Below are 14705 nucleotides of genomic sequence, written 5' to 3'. Positions count from 1 at the left end.
TACAGATGCACATAAAAATATCAATATAAAAATATCAACAACAATTATAATGAATACAATTTTGAACCTTAAATCAATAGTTAGGTACAAAAATAATTAATGTAGTTTAAAATAGGCTGGAGGATAAAATGATATCACCACACTATTCCTGTCTGTTTATAACAATAAGCTCGAATTTGCTAACTATTAAAAATTTTCAAAGGTAGTCATTAACCAGTCAGTCATTTTGATTAATATTACCAAGCGTTGACACTGCCTGATTACCAGGAAATTTATAACCAAGCAGCTTTTTATCTCTATCAGGGTGTTGCTTTATGAATACCGGTGTAGTGAGGTGGAATATTCTAGAACAATAAACAACACTTACAGAATAAAATCAAACAACTTATCACTGATTTACACAGCTAGAAGTTTCAGGACGCTGGATCTTGAACATGATCTTGAGCATTGAAGTCAGTCGGTAGTAATAATATTATTCAAAATTTTAAGATTTCTGTTTAAAATATCCCATTGATCTTATGTAAAAAAAAATCTTACTCATTCAATTCTGGGTTTTCACATCTGCAAGACATAATCATCAAAATTACAATAAATACAGGCTTGAAATATTTCACTCTGTGTTTATTAAATCAAGTTTCACTTTTTAAAATAACTGACAATCTGTTTTCTTTTAGATGTGCCTCATATACAGCCTTGTTGTACAAAATCAATCTCCATCAAGTATCAAATATACAACAGAAATCTGCAGTGTAAATTTTATTGTTACATTTGTGGATGCTGTAAAATTATTTGATTACATTTAATTTTGTTCCTGAAGCTCTTTTTTTTTTCAGTCACCGTTCCACAGAAGGTTATTTTCCTGAGCTACTAAATGTGTTTGACCAAGTTGCTCAATTGTGGGATTTTTTTATCTGTCGTTATCTGGAGAGATTCCACTTTTGAAAGCCAGGATTTTCCACTGCTTTAAAATTATAAAGCAGTCTGACTGAAAACGAGTCAAGTAACACTGGCCATTTGGTGTAGTCCAAAAGTATTCATACCCTTAGCACATATAAATATAAATGTTTTTTCTTCAAACTGCTCACTGTTAATGTTTTTATTATGTTTTTTTTAAATCTCTTTCTCACATGCTGTTTTTATTTTAATTATGTAAAGCACTTTGAAATGCCATGCTGCTGAAATGTGCTATACAAATAAAATTTGATTGATTGATTGAAACTGCTGTTTGAACAACTGTTCAAACATTCACTGTTTTTCCTGTTCTTTAAAGATTCATCTTTGATGATGAGCTCCAGTGTTTACATTTTCAATATCTCTATTGATTTTCTATTTTTCCAAGGAATCAGACTTTCTTTTTGACAAAAGACTTTTGCAAAGCTTTTCTCTGGGCTTCAGCTGTTTTATTTACCCATTGCTTGAAGCAAGGTGGTTAAAATATGCAATTTATAGTGAGTGAATGAATGGATGGATAAATACAATAATTTCCTGGACGTGAAAATGTATTTAGAGCAAAAACTCTAAACGCCACATGCATAGCGGCTCCCAAGTAGGCGGGGCTTGTCGCTTCAACAGCTGAATAAGACGGCCATGTCTCCTCTGATTGGCTGACAGATGATGAGCGCTAGCGCCACGGCTGAATTATGATTATATCTCATGTAACTCCCCTCTGCCATTATTTTGAATGAGCAAGCTTATTCACATGATTTTAATTTAATTTCTTATTTCCTGGAAAAGCACCAATTGCAAAACTGTTTTTTTTTTTTCTGACATCAGCAGAATATAAACAAATATTTGTACACATTGGTAAAGAAACCAGCTTCTGAGAGTGAGAGCTGAGCAGCAGCAGAAAAGAAATTAAAAAGCCGACTCTCACTGCGGCTCTTCTCATTCACCCATAATGATACCTTTGAAACGGACTGCTCACTGCAATGAGCACAACGACGCAAATAAAGACGGCTATAGATGCCAGAAATGTGGCCACGATGTTGAGGATGCGAGGAGTGGAGGCGTAACGTCGGGCACCATCTTGATCTCCAACCAACTTGCGGTCTCTGGACTGAAAGCAGCAAAAATACGCATGAAAATAAGAAGCCAGTTTTTCTTTTACAAGTAAAGAACTCAGTAATCCTATACACTAGTTCTTATAGAGTGTTGAATGTGATTTTTTTTTACATCAAACATTAAATATGGCATGGGAAAAAGCTTTATTTATTTCCTGATGTAAAACGATAAGGCTGTCCAGGGAAGCCATCTTTTCTCCTGTCCTGCAGTCCGACCGTCTCCGCTTCAGTGGAGTACCCAGAATTCATTGCTCTCAGCTCAGCTGTAGATTGAAGGCAGAATTGTCAGACTATCTGAAGTGGGTTTCCTGCATGTGCTGCTTGTAGTTTAACGGTGGTACATTAACCTCTTACCACTAGTGGTACAAATGCAGAGTTGGGTAGTAACTAGTTACATTTACTCATTACATTTATTTGAGTAATTCTTTTGAAAATTTCACTTTTAGGAGTCTGTGCTATTCGTGTCATTGTTGAACGAAACCAGTCCAAAGGGCTCAAATGGTCATCGAACTGCACCTTGGACACCCCTGGCTTCTGGCCTCCTCAAAAACACACCTGTGGCTGTGATTCATGCCATGTGTGTCGGAGGAATCCTTGTGTTTCCCGTGGCAACCATCTGTGTGTGTACGGAGCTTACATTGACATTGAGAAAGAGATTTGGAATTGGAAAAAAATAAAACAAAAACTTAAAAAAGTAAAACATTGCCATTGAAAAAAGGAACAGTGACTTTGATCAACTTATGATGATACTCTCATTTTAGTCTGCATCTTTTTTTTTCCCCTAATGAAGTGAGTTTTCAACGTCACTAAAGTTCTTCAGACGGCGTGTTTTGGCATCCTTAACGCTTGTTTGCACAATCCACCACCTAGTTTCCCAAAGCTCCTTCTTGGAGCTTCAATGCCCAAAGAACATCCCAGAAGGAAGTTTTACTTCTGTTTTGGGTCAATTAAAGTATTTAAATTATTGAATTTGTGTCTGATCAGTTTGCCAACTGATTGTTTCCAGAGTTGTGTAGCATTAAGTTGTTACCCCCGTGTTGAAAAGTCGTTGCTCACCTCCTCCGATCAGTCAGTCTCCATGAATGAAGACGATCTGCTTCTTAGTTGTAGTTCATCTCTGGAAAACTGCAAATATTTCTTCTTTTATACTCCTACTCTTACTCAGGTGTGATCAACTTTTCACCCAACGACCAATCAAACCATTTTTAGCCGATGTCCTGCGTTTCATGCCTGTCACGGTGACACAAGTTACAAAATGCTTCTGTTTAGTGCAAACCCTGGAAATAGTTTCACTTGTGGTCGAGCCGCAACGTGTGTGTAACTGCTGTTGGGGAAACGTTGTGGGCAGCACCGGTTGTGTAAGAAAACACAGGTCCCTTCAAGGGCTAATAACAAATAGAGTTTAGAGAAATAAGGGTTTGGTTTCAAAATGTAATAGAACAATTAAATTAAATTAAATGAAAATCAGATAAAATATCATGTAACAAAAACAGATTCAGAAAGAAGATTAGAAAAAGGAAAAAAACCTGTAAATATTATCCGGTCTAATTTCACGCCTGTGAATCTTCATGGATACATTTCTCCAGACCAGAAGCGTCAAACTCAGTTTCATTTTGACCCATATCAAAAATCTGAGTGTTCTTAAAGGGCCAATTGTGCCTGAATGTATTGATATTACCCATTAAACAGTTAAACTATTGATAAATAGCTGTTCCTCCGGGATTATTTTTGTGTTTTTTTGTAATCAAAATCATAGATGTTTTTCTGTGCCAATTTGCTAATATTTCTAAGGAATTTTTACAGTATTTGCGCCAATGTGCTCTGGATGACGGATGGAGAGCAGGCCGACGAGAAATGATGAGAAGAAGCTGAAATGTGGCAACATCATGACAGCTCTGCTCTGTGGAGCATCCAGCTGTTATCTGGTGAGCTACTTTACATACAACACTGTCATTGTTTACCATTTGGCTTCAAAGATAATCTGTCAAACTGATGCTCGTTTCCAGGGAAACAAAATTGGTTGTAGAGCGTAATTAGGCAATAATTGTAATGTTTACGCGAAATCTTTAAGAGCATTTAAAGATTTGATTTGAAACGTTCAAATCAAAAGATTTGAACGTTTGATTTGGTGCTCAGCGTCTCAGAGTGTTTGGGCTTCATTGACACTAATAAATAAAATAATAGCAGCTTCAAGATTCCAAATCTTTTCCTGACTTGGTCCATTAAATGCAATTTTCATATTAAATGATCAGCTGTGAATTTTTATCCCAGTTCAATAACAAATATCTAAACCTTTGTATAAGCTAATTGATTAATATGATTATTTTTGACATGCTGCAACATACAAAAGAAAATCATATGTTTTTTTTTTTTTTTCGGGTTCATTCCATAAGCGCACCACTGAATGTAAAGACTGATGTTGAAATCAGATTGTACTACATGCCACAGCTCTGTCAGTAAAACCTGGTGGTGATCAAACTACAGCGGTGTGAAGAAGTGTTCGCCTCCCTTCCTGGTTTGAACTTTGTCAAAACATCAAACCAATTTGAATATTAGTTAAAGACAAAAATAAACACAGTTTTTAAATTAACATATTTAGTATTTAGGTAGAAAATACTAAATATGTTAATGTTGTGTTAAAAACAAACACCCAAAAGTGTCGCACAGATGAAATCGAAGCCTAAAGTGATGCTACATGGTGTCATCATGACAATAGTTTATTATGAACTTTACCCTGTAAATAAGTTGGTTATTCCTTTTGAACAGTAATTGGCTTTTATAAGCAGGTGGTTAGCATCATAGATTCAGAAAGGTTTTGTTTTTTTTATTTGTGATGAAGCAAAGAAAATGATTGTCGCTGTTTCTAATGACAAGAAGGAATCAATATTTTTATAATTAGTGATTTTATTGTTTTGATTGCTCTCCGTTCTTTGACTTTTCTGTCAGGAAACCCAACCAACGAGTTGAAAAGACAACAAAGACGCTGAATAACAATGGAGCTTATGTAAAAAGAAATCAATGTGAATGACAGCAGAACTAGGATGAATGAATGATTATGAACTTTATTAGATCTTTAGTGGAGCAAAGCAAAGAACAAAGCAAAGTGTTGCACAGCTTTGGAAACATCTGGAGCTAAACGATCAGTGAGACACAAAAAGTCGTTCACAGCACGCTGTGTGAAATGTAAAACTTTTTACTATCATGATTGTAAGATGTATTTTATAGATTTTTATCAGGGATCCAAAAGTACATAAAATATTGCCCATGGTTCGTTTATCTGTAAATTAGAGAGCGATTAGATGTAGATAAGTCTAGTCACATTTCTATTGTCCCATGTAAATATCTTAATTGAATTTTCCGACCTTTAATTAGGTTGGAAAAAACAACTTCTCAATTCAACATTAGGACTAAAACACTCATAGGTTTTGCAAAGCATTATTGTTTTTAGCACTCAGAACAAAATCGCTCTTTGTTATACATCAACAAAGTTTCTCAACACTAAAAACTGTAACTCGTACATTGTCTTTCACTGATCACACAGTATCTCTGATGAGTCTACAAAATAAATTTAACTAAAACCAGCAAAAAGTTGAACCAAAGCTTGATATGGAGATACACAGCAAAGCAAAACATTTTCCCAAACCTTGGAAGAAGTTTTCAGAACTCAAACCGGAGATTAGTTTATGGCCTGCAGGTTTCATCTTTATCATCTGGCATATGGATTTGGCTGCTATTAAAGTTAACCGGAAGGCATTGGTTGATGACTTTGTCACAATTAACAGTCACATATCTATATTCACTCCTGATATCATCAACTGTGCAACTCCAATCCCTCTTAGTGACAGTGAGGTCATGCAGCCGAACCGGGTAGGTACTGGTGCACAGGTTGCTTCTCCCTTGACGCTTCCCAGAGCCGTTGCAGATCCGTATGAAAAGATGTTCGGCTCCTTTGTCGATGAAGGCCTGCCAACGTCTTCCACAGAATTTGTATTTTGTCAGGTAACTGAAAAAAAAGAAAAAAAGAAATCTATCAAAATCAGGTATTACATTAATTGTGAAAATAAATAAATAAATTTAGAGAGTTAAGTAAGCAAAAGTATTTTTCTAATGCAAAGACAGAAATATTGTGCCTGAATATATTTACAATCTCATGAAGAAAAAAAAATTCTGTTAAGGTCATTCCATTCAATCATTCAATTAACCAAGAAATATTTAATATATATCAGTCATTTAGAAATTGCATTTTCAGAAGCGGTGATGTATCTATTAGAAATACGACTGACAACATTCACTATAGAAGGAGATTTAATTTTATTTTTTTAATCTTTTGTAACCATATTTGTTAGCTCTATGATAAAAGAGGGAGTTTTGTCAGTGAAGGTGAGAATTTAACATGACAAACTAAACAAAAAGATCACAACCCATTACTGCATGAGCATCACAAAAACAAGCCGCCCTGAACAGTTTTAACAAGTCAGTGTATATTCTATGTAGTTTTTGTTGTTTGCTCATATTCTCTGTTTTTCGTTTTGTTTTTATTTATTTATTTTTTACTGTTTTGTTTTTTTTACATATTGTCACCTTCCTAAAATAATGGCCAAAGTCAGTGATTTTTGTGTGTGTGTGTGTGGGGGGGGGGGGGGGGGCTGAAATCACCTTTTACAAAAAAAAAAAAAAAACTTAGGGCATTATGAGTTTTACTTTTTGCATGTTTGCACTGGGCGTTGGGTTTGTAAAGAACCACTGTAAGCTTGGATAATTGACTGTTGTCATAAAGCACTGAAGTTTTTCTCAGTTGGACGTCACTGAATGAAAGAGGGCAGACTGGAGATGTGGCAAAGCATTTACTCAGCTTAGGGCAGTCTTTCTCAAACTGTGGTCCCCGGATCACTGGTGGTCCCTGGGCGCCCCCTCGTGGTCCGAGAGGTACTGCATGTAAACGACCGTTTATTTGCCGTAACGTGAGTTCAAAGTGCGACGCTAAAGCTAGCTTACCAAAAGGTTGTGTAAAAGTAGTAATGGTTTAAAACCAGGTCACTCAAAATAAAAGAAAAGCTGCGGATACCGGTGGAAAGAAAACAACTCCAGGAATATTATATGATGGGAGGAAGCTGAGTCACAGCTGCTGAGTGTTGATGTGTCGTTCACTAACGATTGGATTCCTTTGAACGGCTCTATGCGGTGAGTGGTAGGAACCATCTCAGTTACAGAACTGTTCTTTGTTTTATGACTGTGTTTGATAATGACTGAGACTCCGCTTACAGCTATTGTTACTTTTGTTTAATTATAAATGATTAAATACAAGTGATAGAAATATAATTATTTTTATATTTAATGGTGCAAAATAAGATTTTTTTTAGTTTCTGCTAATGCAACTCAAGCCTATTTTTCTTTAATTATGCTTCTAAATCATAAAACAACCCTAAATGTTATTAAGGGACATAACACTTGGTAATAAAGAACAACTTTTTAAAAATTATTTCCATATGTTTGACATAATTTTAAAGCTTTCAGAATCTGTAAATAACTCAAAATGCTGAAGTCGACGTGTTCAATGCTTTGTCGTGGCCAGTTAGATTTACCAAACAGCATCACTTTTCTCATTAGGATGAATAAAGAAAACGACAATATGTGAGTTAAGAGACTGATATTTTTATTTCAGGTTGAATTTTGTATCTAAGATGTGCTGTCGCGCGCGGGGACAGTTTCAGGTTAGGTGATCCGTGAGTGTTTGATAAATGGGTTAAGTGATCCTCAGCCTGAAAAAGTTTGTGTTTTAATGAAACATTTACAGTGCTTTGTTTGGACCCCCATTTGTTCACTAAAGCAGATGGTGTTAAAGAATAGAGTAGAATGTCTTGTAGTTTCCTTCAAACATATTGGCCCTGCATTTTAGTTAAGCATCACTAAACACAGCAAAGCAAACTGTACACTGGTGTGTGTGATAGTTTATTCCATCAAATGGGGGCGATAAATGGTTTTCATTTATTTCAGGGTACCTTACCTTCTCCATTTAGCACGGGAGGTGGTGTCAAATTCCTCTTTCAGAACGTGTCTGTGAGCAAATTCGTCGTATGCGTCGGGCTCATCATTATCCATACAAGGAGAAGGATTGTTCGCTGCGTTCCCTCCGACCACCAGGACAAGGACAGCGATCAGGAGAACGAGGTTCATCTTTCTAAAATGACAGAAAGAGTTTACTGACAATTTTTTTGTTTTCATTAAAACCTCAAATGATTTATTTACTCATTCATTAACACAGTTTTGGATACCATTTGACATGCAGACTATTCCATGTTAGTTACATGAAAATAACAGAATGATTTGAACTCTGACACCCCTAAATAAAGTCCATTCATGAGTATTTCCATTAGAAAGCATTTCCACCAGAGTGTGGATGTGATCTCAAATCCATTTCTTCTGCAAATACCTGATTTTATAAAATAACTTGCAAAATCAAGTTATTTTTTTTCATGTGTTTTTTTTTTTTGTATTTTTGTCTAAACCAACACATACATTATTATTTACTATTTTACATTTAAACATTCCATGATTTTTATTTGCTTGTAAAACTGTAAGTTTTTTCATCCACACTCTTTGGATTGAAGTCAAGAGAAAATGAAAATGAGAAACTTTCTAAATTTTGATTTGAATTCATTTATTTATTTACTTGTCAAGGAACAGTGCACACTAGTCAACATCATACAACGAAAACATGTCCAAGTTCGCTAAAGTGAACTAATTTTCATCAATCCTCCCTTTGTCAGATTTTAAGGCCAGCCTACAATGTAACTAGTTAATTTTACATAGTTTCTGTTTGGTCAACCAATAACCTACTGTGTATTGGGATTGAATATGAATATGTTGTTTGTGATGGAAATGAAAGCTAGTTTTGAAATAAACCTCGGTAGTTTTTAAGTAAAATTAACTGCGCTAACTTTTTGTTAAGACGTTTCATTGTATGTGTAAACTGAATTTAATGGGATGTTCTTTCAAAAAAGTTTTTGTCCTGCTAAAGTCACAATTATACAAATTGTATCAGAAAATGTAATAAATATATTGCTAGTTTTACCAAAAAAAAATTTAATTGTATTTTATAACACTAAGTTGTTACTTTTCTAGCTCAGGCACATTGTGATAATATCATCTTAACTTAAAATACAAGGCAGTAAAATAAAATAGCTAAAAAAACATCCTACTGACTGACAAAATTCTTAACATTTGGTTGTTGCTCACCTTCTCTGATCAGTCGGTCTCTGTGAATGAAGACGATCTGCTTCTTCTGAAAGTGGAGTTCTTCTCTAGAAAACTGCAGATATTTCTTCTCTTTTATACTCTTGCTTGGGTGTAACCAACAAAGACCAACAACCAATCAAATCATTTTAAGCTAATTTTTCACTTTCACTTTTGCTTTTCTGTCACAGAGTTACAAAATGCTCCCCTTTCAGTCAAACTCTGTAAATATTTTGGATGTAATCAGGAAAGCGGTGGTTTACCACCTTCCTGTAACTGGGGGCCCAGAGTTGTTTCCAGGAAGAAGTGCAGGGAGCATCATTTGTGTTAAAAAAAGTTCCTTAAAGAGCTTTTGTGGTATACAAAATATTGATAAAATCTTTCAAGTAGTCCAAAACAATTCGTATTAAAAAATGCATTGCCCCTATAAAAATGACCTTTGTTTTTGTTGTTGTTGTTTGCTGAATTGTAGGCTGAACATGCTGTTCTATGGAGTTATACAGCAAATACAGAATGTGGAAGAACCACAGTGCTGGTTCTGTTGGACCTCAGTGCAGCTTTTGAAACTGTTGACCACGACATCTTAATGAAACGATTGGAGAGTTGGGTCGGACTCTCCGGTCCAGAACTCAACTGGTTTGAATCTTACATAAAGAACACAGATTTTTTGTTTCTATAAATAGCTTCTCATCGAACCAGACAGAAGTCACATGTGGGGTACCTCAAGGCTCAATCCTAAGACCCCTCTCATTCAATATCTATGTGCTCCTCCTAGCTCAGGTTATAGCAAGAAATAAGATTAGCTACCAGCACTATGCAGATGATACACAGCTCTACTTTAAGATTTCACCATGTTATTCAGAACCATCCAAGCATTGAATGAAATCTGGGAGTAGTGATGACCTCTGACCTGAACACATAGAGACAGGTACAAAGTTGGCCTTTTATCACCTGAAGAACATTTCCAGGATTAAAGGACTAATGTCTGAGAGAGATCTAGAGAGATTCATCCATCTTTAGTTGCATCGATTACTGCAACACACTGCAGCACAAAAAGTGGCAGATTTGACACCTGTTTACTGACGTGAGCGCCGCTATCAGCTATCAACAGCTAGCAGGGCAGCACATTTTGGTTCACTGAAGTTCGGGGGAGTGGGCTGGTATGAGGTGTTAAGGACTCCACTTAACATGTGACTAGCCTCACATAATGCAACAAGCTTCAGCAGACCAACATGGATTCTCAGTCATGCGTTAAAAAAACATCATAATTCATCACTGTCATGTGATTGGTCGGCTGATGTGTTCCCATTGGACAGCGCATTGGTTTTTATAAATAAACTCCACTCCAATCATTTTTATATTTATATTTTTATATACACATTTTATATAATTAGTTTTTATTTTGTATATACAGTTTTAATTCATTGTTGTATTAAAACACATTCATATGATATTGCTTATATGTAGCCTATTTATGTATGAGGGACAGAATTTGTTTTTATTTTAATTTTTTTTTTTTTTAGCTGTTTACACAGAATATTAAGACATAAAGTGCTCGTCCACTTCTGGCTGTGTTTATTTGTACAAACATGATCCAACATTGCGCTGCGTTCAGGACAGGCCTGACTGGTCACTGAGCTGCTGGTTGGGGGAAACTTGTGGTTTCCACCTCAGCCCATCCTGACTCCTCCTCATAGGTGCCTCTCTCTGCTGCCAGTTCACACAACCTCCCTTTCATCAGCTGTTGACACAGAACAGATGTCAGGCGTCTTTGAGTCATAACGAAACCTCAGCAGAATTTTCCCTAGAATGCACACAAGACATTAAAAACTATGAAAAACATCCTTTGAACGCATCCTTACAGAAAATAAAACACCTGTGGAAAAAATATATAAAAGCGCTTTTAGAACATATTTTTAAAAATCCTCAGAAGAAAAATATGTACACAGAGTGTAACATATCAGGAGTAGGTTGTGCCAAAGCAGGTTAAGAAATATGCAGATAACATGCCATTTTTTAAATTATAATTATTATTTAAAATGTATCGCATGACATACTTAGTCATGGAAAAAAGTGATGAGACTGCCTTATTATTTTGTCATCCAAATCAATGATTATGTGATCAAGTAGCAACTCCTTTTAAGAGCCATTTTGGTTGTTGACATTATTTCAGTCCAAACAAATATACCTTTATTTTCATTGGGTATTAACATGAACAATAAAGAGAAGACACAGACAGCAGGGCCAAGTTCAATTCATGGCAGCTGCCACGGCTGCTGCTGCTGTTTTGGGGTGTTTCTCTGGCAGCTGACACCAGCAGCTGCTACGGTTTTCATAAAAACATGTTAGTTATATTGCCTGATAGCAAATAACTATATTTGAAATAACAATGTTATTGGTTATTAAATCATATGGGACTTGTAATATTTTGACTGAATTTACTTGATGGAAAGTGGCATTTCCAGTGAGTAGTGGCAGCTGTCACCAAGTCTGTGGCAGTTGCCAGCAAATCAGTGGTGGCTGTGTGTGTGTATGTAAATGTGTATTGTTGTTTAATTGATCTGATCAAAATAAACATTCATATTGAATCTGCCACAGCTGACAGTCAAAATATTGCAGGTCTTCTACGGTTTAATAACCTATGACATCATCATTTCAAAAATTATAATTACAAACAAACAAAATAACTAATAAGTTTCCTAAAAACTGACATCCGAATTCCCCAAAACAGCAGCAGCAGCCATGACACCTCTGGCACCTCAGCAGCAGCTGCCACAAGACGTGCCACTACCAGCTGCCACTGCCATGAATTTAGCTTCCTGAATTTGGACCAATGACTTATTCATGTAATATGTCACCCATATATTAAACCGCTACAGCTCCCAGGTTTTGCAGCAGTTCTTTTGTGAGGACAATTCCCTCTTCCACAAAGTTTATCCTTGACTCGGTTAATAAGAATACATTTGTGAGCCAGATACAATAGTTTACCTTGTAAATAAGTTGGTCATTCCTTTATGTTGCGTCCACTGACCTCTAGGAGTCCTCTTCCTGCGTCCCTTTGTTCTCCCCTGGGCGTTTGTCAGTGACATTGTTGACTCTGAACTGAGCGCTCTGTGTGGTTGTAAATTCTGTTTTGGCTCATTTATGACATTTGAACTTCTATATGGTGCAATGCTTGGATGGAGAGTTCGGTAGGGGTTCTGTGCCATTTTCCATTGTATAATTTCTTCAGCCAGAGAGTTTAGTAATTGTAGTTTTTGAGTTTTGGAAAAAAATGGAAAAAATAAATAATTGGCTTAAGTTTAGTTTCCTTTGATGATTGACTTCCACTGATTTTTGTAAATTGTGTTACATCCTATGCCACCATAGAGTGACAGGACTGTAATGGTTGTTAAAGGTTAAATGCAAAGATGGCTCTAGCTCCAGGGGGCCCACCGGGGAAAATATGAATACCATTAGAGCCATAGATCTAAATTATTAACAATTTCTGGATTTATTGACAAAAACAGAATATTTACAAAAAAATCTATCTAATTATGATCCTCAACCAGCAACTCTGCCCCCTTTTTCTAACGTCAAAAATCAGCCCAAACTATCCTGCATTGATGTTTTCAACTAGTAGAACACAAACTGTCCCATCCACAGATCGAGGAAACCATATATTTGCTGATTGTCCCTTTATCCTCTACATATCCCTGAAACATTGTAAAGCGTGCCATAATGTTTACGCTCCAAATTTTAACTTCATTGTTTTGATCACTTTTGACTTTTCTGTCAGAAAAAACAAAACCGTGACTTGAAAAGAGAACAAAGACACAGAAGGACAATGGAGCTTATGGAAGAAAATAAATGTGAACGACAACAGAACTTAGAATGAATGAATGATTATGAAATTTTATTGAAGCAAAGCAAAGAACAAAGCATCATGCTAGAAATATCTAGCAAAATGATCAGTTAAACACAAAAAGTCGTTCACAGCACTTAGACAATGTTTCAGTTTTTGGCTGTAAAATATAAAACTATTATGATTGTTACTTCATATATATTTATCAGGAATGCAAAAGTATATGAAGTATTTCCCATGTATAGGATCTATGTGATTCAGAGATGTAGATAAATTTAAGTTACATTTTTGTCGTCCCATGTAAATAGCTGGTTGTCATGGTGACTTGATGTTCTGGACATATGGACTAATAATTGAATTTAATGGTAACTCTAATTAGGTAGGAAAGAACAACTTCTCAATTCAAAATCACAACTAAAACTCCCAGATGTTTTACAAAAGAAATTAGTTTTTTAAGTTCTATCTCCTCAAAATCAAACCACCAACAAAGTTTCTCAACGTTGATATATTAAAACGTGTAAATTGTACATTGTCTTTTACCGATCATGTGGTATCTCTGATGTGTTTATAAAATAAACTCACCTAACCATAACTCAAAGCAGAAAAAGGCTGAACTAAAACTGGATATGGATATAGCAAAGCAAAACAGCGTATTTGCCAAACCTGGAAGACAATTCAGATGTCAAATCAGAGATAAGGCTTACAGGTTTTACGTTTATCACCTGGCCTGTTGTTTTGGCTGCTTTTAAAGTGAACAGGAAGGCATTGGTTGTCAATTTTGTCACAAGCGACAGTCACATATCTATTTTTTCGGTGATGACGAACGCTGCAATCTTTTGTATTGACATTAAGTTCATGCAGCCAAACTGGGTTGGTACTGGTGCACAAGTTGGTTTTCTTTCGTTCCTTCCCAGAGCCATTGCAGATGTTCACAAAAAAATCTCCAGCTCCTTTATCAATGAAGGACTGTGTAGGTCTGTGACAGAGATGGTTGTTTACCAAGTACCTAAAAAAACAAAATGTGTCAAAACCTTTTATATTACTATGAAAAAAACTCAAGTTAACAAAGCAAATAATTTTGATAGAAATATTCTAACTCTTGTGCCTGAATTTCTTTGCAATAGTCATTTTATTTGAGGAGAAAGTTGAAATATTTAAAATTGTATTAATCATTTAGAAATTGCATTTCCAGTAACGGTGCTGCATCTATTAGCAATGTGATTGACAGCATTAACTAAAAAATTGATTTATTTATTTTTTTTTTTTAATCTCATGGAACCATATATTCTAGCTCTGTGTTAAAGGAGGGAACTTTGTCAGTGACAATAGGAAACCAGAAGCATGACAAACTAAACAAAATTCACAATTCACTACTGCTGTGGACGAGCATCACAAGAACAAGCAGCCCTGAACAGTTTTGGCAAGTCGATCTTTACTCTGTGTGGTTTTGTTGTTTGTTCATTTTCTCCTTTTTTGTTGTTTTGTTTCACTTTATTTCTATTTGTTGGTTTTATGCTTTTTTTGTATGTTTCCACTAGTTGTTGGGTAAGAATCAGCGTTTATGCTGC

General features: G+C 35.6%; 1 long non-coding RNA gene across 1 annotated transcript; it reads right to left on the bottom strand.

Moving 5' to 3' along the window:
* Positions 1-5097: 5097 nt before the first annotated feature.
* LOC148153958 (uncharacterized) lies at positions 5098-9375 on the bottom strand. Its single transcript, XR_015766235.1, has 3 exons — positions 9297-9375; positions 8065-8238; positions 5098-6063 (listed from the first exon to the last, which is right to left on the bottom strand). It is a non-coding gene; the product is annotated as an uncharacterized LOC148153958 (long non-coding RNA).
* Between the last annotated feature and the right edge of the window lie 5330 nt (positions 9376-14705).

The sequence above is a fragment of the Poecilia mexicana genome, unplaced genomic scaffold (genome assembly GCF_051168715.1).
Source record: "Poecilia mexicana isolate PSO_F unplaced genomic scaffold, ASM5116871v1 scaffold_18, whole genome shotgun sequence".
Taxonomy (NCBI): domain Eukaryota; kingdom Metazoa; phylum Chordata; class Actinopteri; order Cyprinodontiformes; family Poeciliidae; genus Poecilia; species Poecilia mexicana.
This window is presented reverse-complemented; position numbering and strand designations above follow the sequence as displayed.